At 38.1% G+C, this 15,983-nt stretch overlaps 1 protein-coding gene across 1 annotated transcript in view; it reads right to left on the bottom strand.

Annotated features, from left to right (window-relative positions):
• Positions 1 to 223: 223 nt before the first annotated feature.
• Positions 224 to 15,983, bottom strand: part of LOC135968084 (uncharacterized) — a 36,994-nt gene continuing 21,234 nt past the window's right edge. Inside the window, exons 4-5 of the transcript XR_010582544.2 lie at positions 3,597 to 3,689; positions 224 to 311 (exon numbers count right to left, since the gene is read on the bottom strand). The gene's annotated coding sequence lies outside the window, so the exon portion shown is untranslated. The remainder of the gene's footprint in view (positions 312 to 3,596; positions 3,690 to 15,983) is intronic.

The raw sequence follows: 15,983 nt of genomic DNA on the forward strand, positions 1-15,983 counted from the left end.
GATGGGAATCAAAACCAAAACCAAATCAAAACAAAGCAAAAAATTTCAGGTAATAGAAATATCTGCTAAAATCTATAAAACACATTCTTCAAGAATATTTAAGAATTAAAAAAGAAATTGAAACCATAAAATGAACACAACTCTGTGAATAATGCCTTAAAAACCCGAGTATCTGGGAGTGACATTAACAAGATAGCACAGAATAGGAGTTTTCAGCACGTACCTTTCAAAGAAACATCAATTTGAACTACCATCCATGCATGAAGATACCTTCACAAGAGCTAAGGAACCCAGGTGAAAGGTTATGGCACCTGTGTGGAACACAGAAATAAGAAAAAACACATTGACGAGGGAAAGAAAGATAGTTTCATATTACCCATATCATTCACCCATGACCCAAGCCTGTGCAGCATGCACAGAGAGAGACCATCTGTGTGGGGGAAGGAGACTGATCACCCAACTTTGCCACAGACCACAGGACTAGACCAGCCCCAGTGAACCTTAGAGCCAGGCCAGCCCCTATAGCTCCAAGCCCACTCCAACAACAGGCCAGCCCCACAACGCCCCCAGGCCGGCCCCTAAGCACCCGGACTCCATACAAGCCTACCTCAGCTCCAGGACACCTTCCACAAATGGAGGCTCCAGGACTGCCCCAGAACCAGGCCCATGTCTTATGGACCAAGGTATCAGGCCCAAATACCCACAGATGAGTCACCAAGACAGTCTACCCAAGGACTTCAGCAGCAAACCTGCTCATAGGCCTCACCAGCTGTTCCAGCCTGAATCCCTGGACAGGCTGATTTGTAAACAGTTTTCCATGCTGCAGTCAGTTGCAAAGACTGCAAGAGATGCCTACTTCCTCAAATGCACAGACACCAACGTAAATCCACAATGATCACAAACAATCAGGGGAACTTGATACCAACAAAGGAACAAAATAAAGCACTAGTTACTGACCCTAAAGAATTCGAGACCTAGAAACTATGTGACAAATATTTCAAAACAATCATCTTAAAGAAGTTCAGTCAGTGATACTAGAACACAGACAACAAAATGAAATCAGGAAAACAATATATGAACAAAATGAGAAGTTCACCAAAGAGATAGAAGCCATAAAAAGTCAAACATAAATTCTGGGGCTGAAGAATACAATGACTGAACTAAAAAAATTCCATAGAGAGCTTCGGTGGCAGAACTTGATCAAATAGAAGAAAGAGTCAGTGAGTTTGAAAACAGATTGTGGGAAATTATTCAGTTAGAGGAATAAATGTTTAAAAAAAGAATGAAAAAAGCTTATGAGACTTATGGGACAGCATCAACGGAAGCAATATATGCATTATAGGAGTTTGAGAAAGAACAGAGAAAGTAAAATAAACAGCATATTTACAGAAATAATGTCAGAACACTTTCCAAACCTGGATACGTAAATGAACATTCAGATCCTTGAAGCCCAAAGAACCCCAAATAATTAAACATAAAGAGATTTTCACCGAAACATATTATAATATTATAATCATATTCTCAAAAGTGAAAAATAAAGCGAGAACTTTGAAAGCAGCTAGAGAAAAGCTATTTATCACATACATGCATACTTCCATAAGACTATCAGTTGATTTCTCACAAAACCTTTGCAGACCAGGAGAGGGTGGGTTGATATAATAAAAGTAATGAAAGACAGAAACTGCTAACCAAGAATACTATACCCAGCAAAGCTGCACAGAAATAAAGGAGAGATAAAGACTCCCAGACAAACAAAAGCTGAGGAAGTTCATCACCACAAGACCTGCCTTACAATAAATGCTAAAAGGAGTCTTTCTAGTTGAAACAAAAGAATACTAACTAAAACATGAAAACATATGAAAGTATAAAATGCACTGTAAAGGTAAGAATATAGTCAAATTCAGAATAATATTGTAGTAGTGGTGTTTAAAGGACTTTCAACCTCAGTATAAGAATTAAAAGATGAAAGTATTAAAAATAACTATAGCTACAATAATGAAATTAATGAATATATGCAGTATAAAATATATAAATTATGACATCATTAAAATAACATGTGAGGAGATGAGAAGTGAAAGTGTAATGCTTTTGTATGCGGTTGAAATGAAGTTGTTCCTAGCTTAAAATAGACTACTATAACTATAAAATGTTTTATGGAAGCCCCATGGTAATCCCACACCAAACAAAACCAAACAAAAACTATAGTAGATATACAAAAGATAAAGAAAAGAGAATCAAAGCATAACCCTCCAAAAATATCATCATATCACAAATGTAGATAGCAAGAATGGAAGAAAGGAACTACAAAACAATCAGAAAACAATGAATAAAATGTCAATAGAAAGTCTTTACCTATCAATAATTACTTTAAATGTAAATAGATTGAATTCTTCAATCAAAAGACACAGAACAGCTGAATGGATTCTTTTAATCCAACTATATGCTACCTACAAGAGACCTATTTTATCTTTAAAGAACAAACATAGGCTGAAAGGGAAGGAATGTAAAAGTATATTCCATGCAAATGGTAAACAGCAGAGAGCAGGGGTGGCTATACTTATGTCAGCCAAAACAGATTTTAACTCAAATACTGTCACAAGAGATAAAGAGGACATTATATAATAATAAAGAGGTCAATTCATCAAGAAGCTATAACAATTATAAATATATATGCACCCAAAGTCAGAGCACCTAAACATACGAAGCAAATATTAACAGAGCTGAGGGGAAAACAAACAGTAATATAATACTAGTAGAGACTTCAATACCTCATTTTCAAGGATGGATAGTTCAGGCAGAAAATAAAAAAGAAACAGCAGACTTGAAGGAAACTATGTGAGGTAATGTATATGATAATTAGCTTGACTGTGGTAATCATTTCACAATAAATATGCACAAAACATTATGTTATAAACCTGAAAGATACTTACCGTTTTATTTGTCAGTCATAGCTCAATAAAGCTGGGGGGAAAAGAACTTCTTGAATAAAAAACATATTTATTGAAAGTAATGACTCAATGGATACTTTACAAAGCAGATTATATTCAGTTGAAGAGAAAATTATTAAACTAGACATGAAGAAACCATACAGAACAGAGACAGAAAGATAAAATAACAAACTTTCTTTCTAAAGAAAGCAAACTTTCTCGACATGATAAAAGGGTCATTTTTAGGACATTGTAATTAATGGGAAGTATTACAACCATTTCTTCACAAGTGAGGAATAAGTCAAGAAGGCTGCTGTTGTGCTGGATGTCTTAGGCCATACAATAAGCAAGAGAAAAAAATACATAAAGATTTAAAAATAAGTAAAAGAAAGAAATAAGACTCTCAGTATTCATTGACTATGCAATTGATTCAATAGAAAAATTTGAGAAAGTCTATAAACTATTAGTATTAAAAAGAGAGTTCAGTACATTTGCTAGGCATAAAATCAATAAGTAAAATCAAATCAACTTTTAGAAAATGTGATTAACAAAAGAACTATTTGTAATAGCAGCAAATTATAAGATATCCAGTATTAAATTGCAAATTGCAATGGTATTCAAGACCTTATGATAGAAACTGAAACTTTAGCCAAGGGTGGTGGCTCATACCTGTAATCCCAACACTTTGGGAGGGTGAGATGAGAGTATTTCTTGAGTTCAGGAATTTGAGACCAGCCTGGGAAAAATAGTGAGACCCCAAATCTACCAAAAAAAAAAAAAAAAAAAAAGGGAAATGTGTTGAAAATCATAAAAGACGTAATTCCAATCAAAATCCAAACTGGAAACTATATAGAATTTTCAAAAGCTGACTCTCACTTATATGGAAGACCAAGAAGTCAAGAATGGCAGATACAATCGTGAAAAAAAAATCAAGGGGAAATCATTTTCATTAGGCATTAAGGACCTTCTATGCAGACTGGGTGCAGTGGCTCATGCCTGTAATCCCAGCACTTTGGGAGGCTGAAGCAGGGGATCACCTGAGGTCAGGAGTTCAAGACCAGTCTGGCCAACATGTTGAAAATACAAAAATTAGCCAGTCTCTACAAAACTTAGCCGGGCGTGGTGGTAGGTGCCTATAATCCCAGATACTGAGGAGGCTGAGGCAGGAGAATCACTTGAACCCAGGAGGTGTAGGTTGCAGTGAGCCGAGATCATGCAATTGTACTCCAGCCTGGGCGACAGGGCAGGACTGTCTCAAAATATATATATATAGCCACACTGTAGTAGCACAAAAGTGGTGAGGTGCTGCACGCCTGTAGTCCCAGCTACTCCAGAGGCGGAGGCAGGAGAATGCTTGAACGGGGAGGCAGAGGTTGCAATAAGCCAAGATCACGCCACTGCACTCCAGCCTGGCAACAGAGCGAGACTCCATCTCAAAAAAAAGTGGAAATAACTGTCCTGTAGTAGGAATATGGATTAAAAAACTATGGTTTGTTCAATCAATTATCATAGAACAGTTAAAATGATCTTATGTATCAAAATAGATACATGTCAAGACATAATACTGATGAAAAATAAAGTTATAGAAGATTGTATACAATATATCATCTATTTAAAGCTTTAAAATATACAAAATTATATATCCTGTATACATCGAATACATGGTAATGATATACAGTCATGCATCACTTAAAGTCTGGAATATATTCAGAGAAATGTGTTGTTAGGCAGTTTCATCAGTGTGCAAATATCACAGCGTCTATTTCCACAAACTTCGATGGGACAGCCAACTACATACCTAGGATATATGGCACAGTCTATTGCTCCTAGGCTACAAACCTGTACAGAATATTTCTGTACTGCATATTGTAGGCAATTGTAATACAATAGTAAGTATTTGTGTATCTAAACATATCCAAACATAGAAAAGATATGGTTAAAACACTGCATTATAATCCTATGGAACCACTGTCAAATATGTGGCCTGTCATTGACAAAAAAAACTTCGTTATGTGGTGCATGACTGTACTCCTATTTCAAGAAAGGACTTACCTCTGGTAAAGGAGAAAAAAATATTTTTAAAATCTGTGTCTTTACCAACTGTTCTTTTAAAAAAGAGACCTTGTGTAAATAGGACATGATGTAAATATGTCCTTTTTTTAAAAAAGAGACCTTGTGTAAATAGGACATGTGTAAATAGGACATATGTAAATATGATTTATCTGTTTAATTTTGTCAGTACATACATTGTTATCTATTATACTAATTTATAATATTTTATGTGATCATGTTGTCCTTTAAAATGAAAATGTAAATGACTCAAACCCTCACCTTACTTATAGCATATAATGTACAGAAGTCTTTCCAATATTTCTTTGGAATTTCAGGAGATTTACACTTGGCTAAATGAGTTCCTGTTCTGTGAGCATCTTTCTTTGTCCCCTGATCCCTGGCTCTGGGCTTCTGCCAGCCTCAACTGCTCGGACAACAGGTCTCAGTCTTCCCTCAATATGTTCCTTCCACCAACACATCAGCATAGCAGAGGGAGTCTTAGAGGAGGGGTGCATTGCTCCTCAAACCCCATTATCATTATGAACACGGAGCTCCTGTTTATGGTAGATTTGTACTGTTAATTGAGGATAATGAAGGATTACAGCTTAATATTTAAATAAAATATTCTAAAAGCTCATTCAGCCATTTCCACCTCTATGTTAGGCCTACATTGTTTCCATCTTCCTGGGTTTTTCTCTGAGGCACAGATGCACTCCCCCAACCCCACCAAACATACACACATTCTACCTGCTCTGACTGCCAGTCTCCTACCTCCAAATTCTGTTAGTCCTTCTGCAGAATAGTTTTGTTCTTCACCCTTGCCTCAAACTAAGTTTTAGGTCTACCTTTGCACATCCAAAATATGAATTCCTTGCTAAACAAAGGGCTTTCTATTCAAGGTCATTACTGTTGAACTGCACAAAAAAAAGGAAAAGCTTTAAAATTACAGGCTTTCCTTTAGCATGATCACATTTTTTAAACGACAGCTTATCCCTACAAGTCTTTCTGAAAATAGAAGGAAAACAGTATGAAAATTCACTCTACCTCTCTCCAGAATAGATCTACAAGAGTGGTGAGTCTCTTCCAGTCCCCTCACCCACAATTTACCCAACCTTGCTTCATACACACATATATACACGTGTTAAAAGCTCTGAAATCTTGGTCCATTTAGCAAAGGGCAAACAATTCCATATATTTGAGTTGTTACTGAAGAAATATGTGTATTATTACCTGTATTAAAATGAATGCCCATAATGATGGTGCTTTAAATGTTTATGGCATTCTACAATTTACAAGGAACTTTTACATAAAACAACCTGAAAATAAATATGTAGGGTCCCACAAATCATTTTTAGTAAAACTGAAGCTACAGTCCAGTTCTCTTGACTTCCAACACAGTGCCTTTTCAACCCACCGTGTTGTCTCCAGCCCCATGATGCCAAGAAAAGGTTAGACTCATGTCAGAGTACTATTGAAAGGATAAAGCAAAAGGAAATGTAGAAGATGTTAGAAATAGATCATTTAAAAGTTTAAGGCTGGTAGATGAGTGTCTAGGACAGTCCGTAACACATAGTAGACACTCAATAATTATTTGTTGAATTAATAAATAAAATGTCACTTCTGAGCTGTTTAAAATCACAATCTAGTTATCCAGAATGATTCAAGCGTTTTAAATGGCTGTGATGGTGCTACATGGGATACAGAACGATGCCTTTATGTGCATAGATGTATCCATACATTTCCCATAGCCATCGTCTCTTTCTTGCCATCTAATTGTACGCAAAACCACATTAGAAAGTGTAAATTATAAACAGTTAATAAAACATATCCAACAACATAAAAACCGTACCTAGAGAAAGACACTGAGATTCAGATAAGATTGTTTTACAAATTTAAGATGTACCATATAGAGGACTTTTGGGTAATGTGGAGTGAAACTAGACTTTCATAAAAGAAAGAATATGTCTGATATCCTTCTTCCTGGTGCTAAAAACAGGGTTAATAGGAAGTGAAGTCAAACCCTTGACTGTGACTGACATGAGGGAGTAAAATCTGCTCCGAGAATGGGACACATCAGAGAGCAGAGTTCTGGTCTAGGCTCAGAAAGCACTTCCAGGTGGCTGAGCAAACGGCAGTCTTCTATTTGGCAGAATTTGCTTCAGGGAGTAAGAGAAGAGAGGAGATTCGAAGAAAAAGAGTGAAGATTATGTTCTAAATCACTGATAAAAATATTATAATTAAACAACATTGGAAATGTATTTATTTATTTTTATTTTATTATGTGGGGAAAAGAAAGAGAGATCAGCCTGTTACTGTGTCTATATAGAAAGAAGTAGACATAAGAGACTCCATTTTGTTCTGTATTTGAGATGCTGTTAATCTGTGACCCTACCCCCAACCCTGTCCTTGCAAGAGACATGTGCTGCGTTGACTCAAGGTTTAATGGATTTTGGGCTGTGCAGGATGTGCCTTTGTTAAACAAGTGCCTGAAGGCAGCTTGTTGGTTAAAAGTCGTCACCATTCTCTTAATTTCAACTACCCAGGGACACGTACACGGCCAACGGCCAAAGGTCGCAGGGACCTCTGCCTAGGAAAGCTAGGTATTGTCCAAGGTTTCTCCCCATGTGATAGGCTGAAACAATGCTGCTAAAAAGTTTATGGAGATGTTTGCATATGCATCTCAAGGCACAGCATTTTCCTTTAAACTTATTCATGTCACAGAGGTTTTTTGTTCATAAGTCTTACTGCCGATTTCCTCCCTACAATGATCCTATTGTCCTGCCACTCCCTTATCTTTTAAGATGGTAAAGATAATTATCAATACATACTAAGGGAACTCAGAGACCGGTGCTGGCGTGGGTCCTCTGTAAGCTGAGCGCCGGTCCCCTGGGCCCACTTTTTCTTTCTCTATACTTTGTCTCTGTGTCTCATTTCTTTTCTCAAGTCTCTTGTTCCACCTAAGGAGGAACACCCACAGGTGTGGAGGGGCAGGCCATCCCTTCATCATTATACTTTAAGTTCTAGGGTACATGTGCACAACATGCAGGTTTGTTACATATGTATACATGTGCCATGTTGGTGTGCTGCACACATTAACTCATCATTTCCATTAGGTATATCTCCTAATGCTATCCCCTCCCCCATCCCCCCACCCCACGACAGGCCCCGGTGTGTGATGTTCCCCTTCCTGTGTCCAAGTGTTCTCATTGCTCAATTCCCACCTATGAGTGAGAACATGCGGTGTTTGGTTTTTGTCCTTGCGACAGTTTGCTGAGAATGATGGTTTCCTACAAAGGACATGAACTCATCCTTTTTTATGGCTGCATCGTATTTCATGGTGTATATGTGCCACATTTTCTTAATCCAGTCTATCATTGATGGACAATTGGGTTGGTTCCAAGTCTTTGCTATTGTGAATAGTGCCACAATAAACATACGTAGCACACCGGAAATTTATAACACTAACCAAAATATCAGCAATCCCTATCTAGCAAAAATACTAGCGTGTCATTAAGTTACCAGCAAAGAACACACAGGAGAAGAGAGAGGTCTGCATTTTCATCAAACCACAGTAATCCTGGTAAGGGCTCTATAGCCGGTTAAGGCATTCTAAGTCACAGGATGAGATAGGAGGTCAGCACAAGATACAGGTCATAAAGATCTTGCTGTTAAAACAGGTTGCAGTAAAGAAGCCAGATAAAACCCACCAAAACCAAGATGTTGATGAGAGGGACCTCTGGTCGTCCTCACTGCTACACTCCCACCAGCGCCATGACAGTTTACGGATACGATGCCAATGTCAGGAAGTTACCCCTATATGGTCTAAAAAGGAGAGGCATGAATAATCCACCTGTTGTTTAGCATATCATCAAGAAATAAACATAAAAATGGGCAACCAGCAGTCCTTGGGGCTGCTCTGTCTATGGACTAGCCATTCTTTTATTTAAATGAATAATATAACATAATATATATAAAGATAATAATAACAATAATAATAAACTTGCTTTCACTTTACTCTATGGACTCGCCCTGAATTTTTTCTTGCAGGAAATCCAAGAATGTTCCCTTGAGGTCTGGATCAGGACTCCTTTAACACCTGCTCTGGAGAAGTTTGGGGCAAAGGAGTCAGGCTCACTAAAGGGAGCAAAACACAATGCAAAGAGCATAATAAAAGGGTCAGGAGTCAGAAGGTATAGGCTGTTTTTAGAAGTCTTGATTAGCACTTCCCAAAATGTTTAGGAAGATGGAGGCAGGGACTGGAGTGATACTGCCAACAGTTAGGAAATGCCTGGAACTACCCGAAAGTGAAATAAACAAAAAAGGATCCTCCCCTAAAGGCTTTCAGAAAGAGCATAGCTCTGCCGACAACATAATTTTAGATTTCTAGCCTCCACAACTTTGAGAGAATAAATTTCTCACCCTGGTTTGTGGAGTAGAGGCAAAATAAAGATACTGGGTCAAAGAAGACCAAGTTAGAATGAGGAGTTTGAGCGGCCTTGCTACTCAAAATGTGGCCAGAGGACCAAAAGCATCAACTTGATACAAATGCAGGATGTTGGGCCCCACCCCCACACCCATCAAAGCAGAGCCTGCATTTTCACAAGATCCCCAACTGAGGGACAGGCCCACTAGGACTGAGAAGTACTGCTCTAGGGACACCGATGATGGAATCAGGCCTTATGCTCTTGCTATGCCTTATGCTTATGTTGAGCATAACGCCTTCTATTCTGACTCTTCTTTAGCACCTGTTAAGAAAGAGCCTTAGCCTCTTTTCTTTTGGAATGTAGATAAGCAATGCTGAGACTACAATGGTGAGACCTGCAGAAGGTAGACTAGAGTTTTCTGTTTTTACATGGCCATTATCAGCAAGCATTCTCAGAAGCTTCTAATCGACACTAAGATAACTACAGATTTTCTTTTCTTTTCTTTTCTTTTTTGGAAGCTAAGCAAGATGAGTCACAACCTCACCTCCTTCTTCATGGTGGCTACAGAGACGTGCCACTCACCGCATGGCCCTTCAATAAAGTACTAGTCCCGGCTGCCTTCCTAAGGGCAGCTGGCTTTCAGTGATGAAGTGGGCCCAGCCATTTTGGCCCAGTGCAGTCCAGTGCATGGCAGCTCTGATGGGTCATCTCCACTCCCCATCTCTCCATGGCATTGGCCTAGGCTGCTGCTCCTGCATTCCAGCTCACTTCTCCCTCGCCTAATCAGCTCCTGCCCTCTCCCTTCCACAGTGTTGATCCCAAGGGCGCTCCATAATACTGCCTGAACACTAAATTCTGTCTCTGAGTCTGTTTCTGAAGATACGTATGACATACCATAAAGAAAATGTAAGTTTGCCACGGCTTTGGGCAGAAGTGGAATATGAATCTCACACTGGGCGTCGAAAGATCTAGTTCAAGTCTCAGATCAGCCACAGAGAGGCAGTGTGGTCTTGAACAGGCATCTTATTGTTTTTGAACCTCAAATATCTGTAAGACAAGAACAATTCCTCCCCTTCTATCTCACAGAGCTGTTGTCATGAGGACTTCAGATGAGATAATATGCGTCTGGGGAAAGCACTCTATAGAGTGCAAGACATTAGATATTTTATTATTAGTAGATTCTAGAGTTTGTTTGGTATTTTGTATTTTTTTTTCTTTGCCTGTTTCTTAAATCCATTCTTTTCAGCATTAAACCATTCAGATCACTCCAGCACAATACTTCTCTGGGTTAGTCTCATATTTGGCTGAGAATGTGAGTCCTAAAGGCTCATAAGGAGTTGTCAAAAATCAAAAAGACCTATCTATCTTTGTCTTTCCCTTTTTCTGGAACAGAAATAGTCTCAGACTAGTGTAATAATTCACTTACTAGTAAATTTCTATGAGAGAAAAATTAAGAGATATAATAAGAGCCTCTATACCTTCAGTAACCTTCAGAGACCTTTGAGCTCCTCATTTCAATTTACTTAAAAAAACACATTCTTAGCCGGGCGCCGTGGCTCACGCTTGTAATCCCAGCACTTTGGGAGGCCGAGGCAGGCAGATCACGAGGTCAGGAGATTGAGACCATCCTGGCTAACACGGTGAAAACCTGTCTCCACTAAAAATACAAAAAATTAGCCGGGTGTGGTGGCAGGCGCCTGTAGTCCCAGCCACTCGGGAGGCTGAGGCAGGAGAATGGCATGAACCCGGGAGGCGGAGCTTGCAGTGAGCCGAGATCACGCCACTGCACTCCAGCCTGGGCGACAGAGCGAGACTCGGTCTCAAAAAAAAAAAAAAAAAAAAAAAAAAAAAAAAAAAATTCTTTTCTGCCTGATTTTCTGAGGGCAAAAAAAAAAGAATTTAAAAATACATTATTAATCAAAAATCACAACTAAATTCCAGTTGTCCTTCAACAATTCTTTGGTTTCAGAAACAGGCAGCTCTTCTCTTTCCCTCTCTGTTCATCTCTGTTCTCTTTTCTCCTTAGGATCTTGCAGTTTTTTTTAAGGTTTTCTCCCCTTGAAGTTCTTGGCCTCCAAAATTCCTTATCCTGAAGCCATCCTCACAGGATTAAGAAAAATTCTGGAAAGACATATAATTAACCATGGATCAAGCTGCACTTTGGCCCACTTCCTTGTAATTGAAAGTCAGGTAGCACTAGATACTGACCGTTTGCACTCCCATTTTCCTGATGGATAGGATTTCCGACGTTAGAATCTGCTTGAGAATTAATTTGTATCCCCATTGTTCTTATAGATAGGATCTCTGACGTTAGAATCATAAGACTTTCATTTAGGAATTGCTTAAGAGGTTTTTTTCCAAATCCCCAATTCCAGTGACCCTTCATATAGGAAATGAATCTGCATGATAACGCAGTTTCTTCATCTCCCTGTCCCACGACGTCACCCTGCACTCTTCAATGAATCAATGATCTCCAAATTTCAGCCTACCCCAAAACCCTTAAAAACCCTTGCCTTAAACTCCTCATGGAGATATGTATTTGAGGTTTTGGGTGACCCTAAGATTAAACCTCTTTCTCTGCTGCAACCCAGTGTCTTGGAGTACTGACTTGTCATGAACATCAGGCAATGGACCTATCATGGTTGAAATTCTACCTTGGTCCTGCTTGATCCCGGGTCATTATTTTGCCTTCACCCCCCGAACCCAGGTGTATACTTCTTTCCCACCTGTACCACACCCCAATAGTTGACGGATTTTCCTGCCATCAGTATTTAGAGGCTAATTTAGCTAATCCACAGGCCAAATGATATTATAGAAAGAAGCTGGGTGGAGACAGGCTGCTTTCAGATAATATGTGACATGTGCATGTTAATAATAACCTTCTGAAGGCAAACGGTCTGTGGGAACCATTTTTACCATCAGTGTAATGGTGGAGATTTTGGACTTGACAGTTAAGGGGGCCTAGACTCCAGCTGGTTGTGGGAGCAGAGATAACGGCTAGAAAGGCCGCCTTTACCCTGAGGAGGTTCCCCCCGCCAACCCTAATCATTTAAATGGATGTCTTCACCTCCTAGTTTCCTTCCTGCCAAGTTCTGGGAATGTTGATGCTATCTTGCCAAAAGCCTTTCAGGTCTCCTTAATTCTCATTGGTCTAGTCATATACTTGGCTTTAGAACAAAGAGGATTTCAGTGTCTGTCAATGATGATCTCCTGTGATCTAGCAGTTCTGAAAGATGAACTTGCCAAAATGAGAAAATTAAAAGAGAAGTGCCCTATGTGGGAGAAAAATAATGCATTAAAGTGCTAAGTACCACCCAAGAGATAAGTAGTAAGTATAAGTACTCAAAGACACTTACAGTATCTAAACTTTCACATTGAAAAAAAAAAATTGTGCAGCTTTCAAACTTCCTCAGTTCTGCTTTTTCCAAGGTAGAAGCTGTGTGAAAAGAGTGACATTGCCTATGGTGTTTGGAAGCTGACTGGCAGTGACATTAGGCAGCAGTCTCCTGTGAGAAGCACAGCTCCCATTCAGACAGAGTGAAGAATGGCAGAGAAAGGCTCCAGGAAGTGAGGCAGGACATACAGAGATGCTATAAAGGTTAAGTGGGAAAGCACCACTGAGAAGTTCAAATACTACTACAAACAACGCAGGCTAACCAGCTCATTTCTTGGGTGTGTTGGCATGTGCACACTGAGAGCTCCCAGGGCACCTGCAGCATAAAAATCAATATAGGCAAGAATCCTCTTCCTCCCTCTCTTTCTGTTCTTATAAATTGGAAAATATAAGGCCCATATCCTTCTGATGTTCCCAAAAAGTCCTAACTATCCAAAATGATTAAAAGAGTCATTCACTCATTCAGTGAAATGAATAGAGAAGAAAATGAAAGGATGGGGATCAGGGAGACAGATTTAACCAATTTTCACATATTCCAGAATGATCTTTATGCCTGCCCCTCAGGTAGATGTAATACATGAACACGGCTGAAAGAGAAATTTTTATCTCCCATTAACATAAGCGCGGAGCTCTGCTTCACGTGATTAATGTACATGTATATGTCTGAAATCAGTCAAATGAGTTACAATGAAACTTCATTCCTAAAGGGCTTGTTCATTGAGTTATTAATGTATAAAGAAAACAACATTAAAATGCAAGCCTTAGGAAAATAAAAACAATAGCTTGAGTTTTTGCAAGATCAGCACGCTATTCACTTTTGCTCAGTATCGGTTTCTCAAAATTAATAACCATCAACTACAAGAAAGAAAGAATTCAAGTTTTTTAAAAGTCTTGACTAATGACTCAATTTTTACAAAGCAGAGAATAAATTGCATGGTTTTTAATAATCTTTTAGACTTAGCATCTGAGTATTTTTTCAATTAAGAAACATTTTCAAGGAAAATTCAACTGTGTCAGTAGCTCCTAATGACTACTATAAAGTTAAAACAGATTAATGATTTGGTCTCTCTGTTCTAATAAATGACTCAGCAAAGTTTAATTTCCTAGAATGTCACGTAAGACTATTTCTATGTATTTTTCTATTAATCAAACATTGAAAATCCAAATGTATGAGCGCATATATAGCTGATGTTAAATTGTTTTTAAAATGAAGTACATTATTTCTCTGGTCCAACAGCTATTACTGAATTCTACAGAGATGGCTGTTATTGTGTTTGTAAGCATAACTATAATGGTTTCTGAAACATGATTTAAAAATCAATATCTAAAAGAATTTTAAATGCATACTTGGAAATTATTCATCCTAGAGATATGCACATCTCATTTTCTAGAAAAATCAAAGGTATACTCTTTCAAAATCAAAATTATATTTTCAATTCTGTCTGCATGATTTGATTGCATAGGAATAATAATTAGATTTAACCAATTTAGAGGAAGAACTATATGATGAAAGAATATTAAACTTGAGTAGTTTAGCCTTCATTTTCTATAGCTAGAACTTGGTGTCTTAGCAATATAAGTCTACCAGAAATATTGACTAACAAAAAAATTATTATAGTAAAAATGAACTATAAGTTTCTTTTATCTTAATGTTTCTGAAACAATACAGGAAAAAGAACTATTATGAATGAATTCAATATTGTTGTTTCCTAATTATATAATACTTAGCTCATTTTGCTAAGGTGTGTTTGCAGAAACAGAATGATGACTTAGTATCATACAGATTAAATCTATGAAGAACAATTGCTAAATAATAAAGCAAAAAATAAATATAAAAATTTTTTGTTGGCTGGATGCAGTGGCTCACTCCTGTAATCCCAGCTACTCAGGCGGCTGAGGCAGGAGAATTGCTTGAACCAGGGAGGCAGAGGTTGCAGTGAGCCAAGGTTGCACCACTGCACTCCAGCCTGGGTGACAGCAAGACTCCGTCTTGGAAAAAAAAAAAAAAAATTTTTTTGTTGTTGTTTTAAAGTCCCTAGGAATTTTAGAATACATCCTAAATGAACAGCTATGAGTATATTTTGCTTTAGATAAGGTTTTCCATGTTCATTTTTAGGAAAATTAAGACTCCTTTTTTGAAAAAATAATTTACTCTAAAATTATACATTAAGATTTTAAATTCATGCTCTGATATATAAGTAGATTATGATCAAATGAACTGACACATTAATCTGGTCCATGACATATCAGGCTATAGTTGATTCACCACTCATTACAGTTTCATCTTTAGTCTATAGTCAAATCTAAATCCAGCTTTCCTTCGAGGGAAGAAATATTGAGAATTTTATTTATATTTATTTATAATACTTAAGTGTTTTAACATTTCCAAATTTCTTTGAAAGTATACATTTTGTTGATTCTCTGGTACTTTAGAACTTATAATTTAATATTTTTAGGCATATTCTTGAAAATTATTTATAATTTGTTGTGCTTTAGTTTAGTTTTATTTTATTTTATTTTTATTTTTATTTTTTGAGATGCAGTCTTGCTCCATCACCCAGGTGGTGCAGGCTGGAGTACAGAGGCTCCATCTCAACTCACTGCAACCTCCACCTGCTGGGGTTCAAGCAATTCTCATGTCTCAGCCTCCCGAGAAGCTGGGATTACAGGCACACACCACCACATCCAGCTGATTTTTGTATTTCTAGTAGAGACAGGGTTTTGCCATGTTGGCCAGGCTGGTTTCAAACTCCTGACCTCAAGTGATACACCTGCCTCGCCCTCACAAAGTGCTAGGATTACAGGCGTGAGCCACCATGTCTGGCCTGTTTTGTTTTTAGAAACAAGGCTCCACTTTGTTGCTCAGGTTGAAGTGTAGTGGTGCAATCATAGTTCACTGCAGCCTCAAACACCTGGGCTCAAGCAATCTTCACTCCTGCACTTCCCAAGTAGTTGGGCCTACAGGCATGTGCTACCATGCCTGGTTAATTTTTTTTTTTTTTTTTTTTTGGTAGAGATGGGATCTCACTATGTTGCCAAGGCTTGTCCCAAATTCCTGGCCCAAGTCTCTGGGATTACAGGTGCTAGCCACTGTGTCTGACCTATTGTGGTTTTAGTAGGCATTTTTTCATGATCTCAAATCAGAAGCTTTAACTATAAAATACTTAGAGCCTCTTACTATAGAAC

Source organism: Macaca fascicularis, chromosome 17, assembly GCF_037993035.2.
Source record: "Macaca fascicularis isolate 582-1 chromosome 17, T2T-MFA8v1.1".
Lineage (NCBI taxonomy): Eukaryota > Metazoa > Chordata > Mammalia > Primates > Cercopithecidae > Macaca > Macaca fascicularis.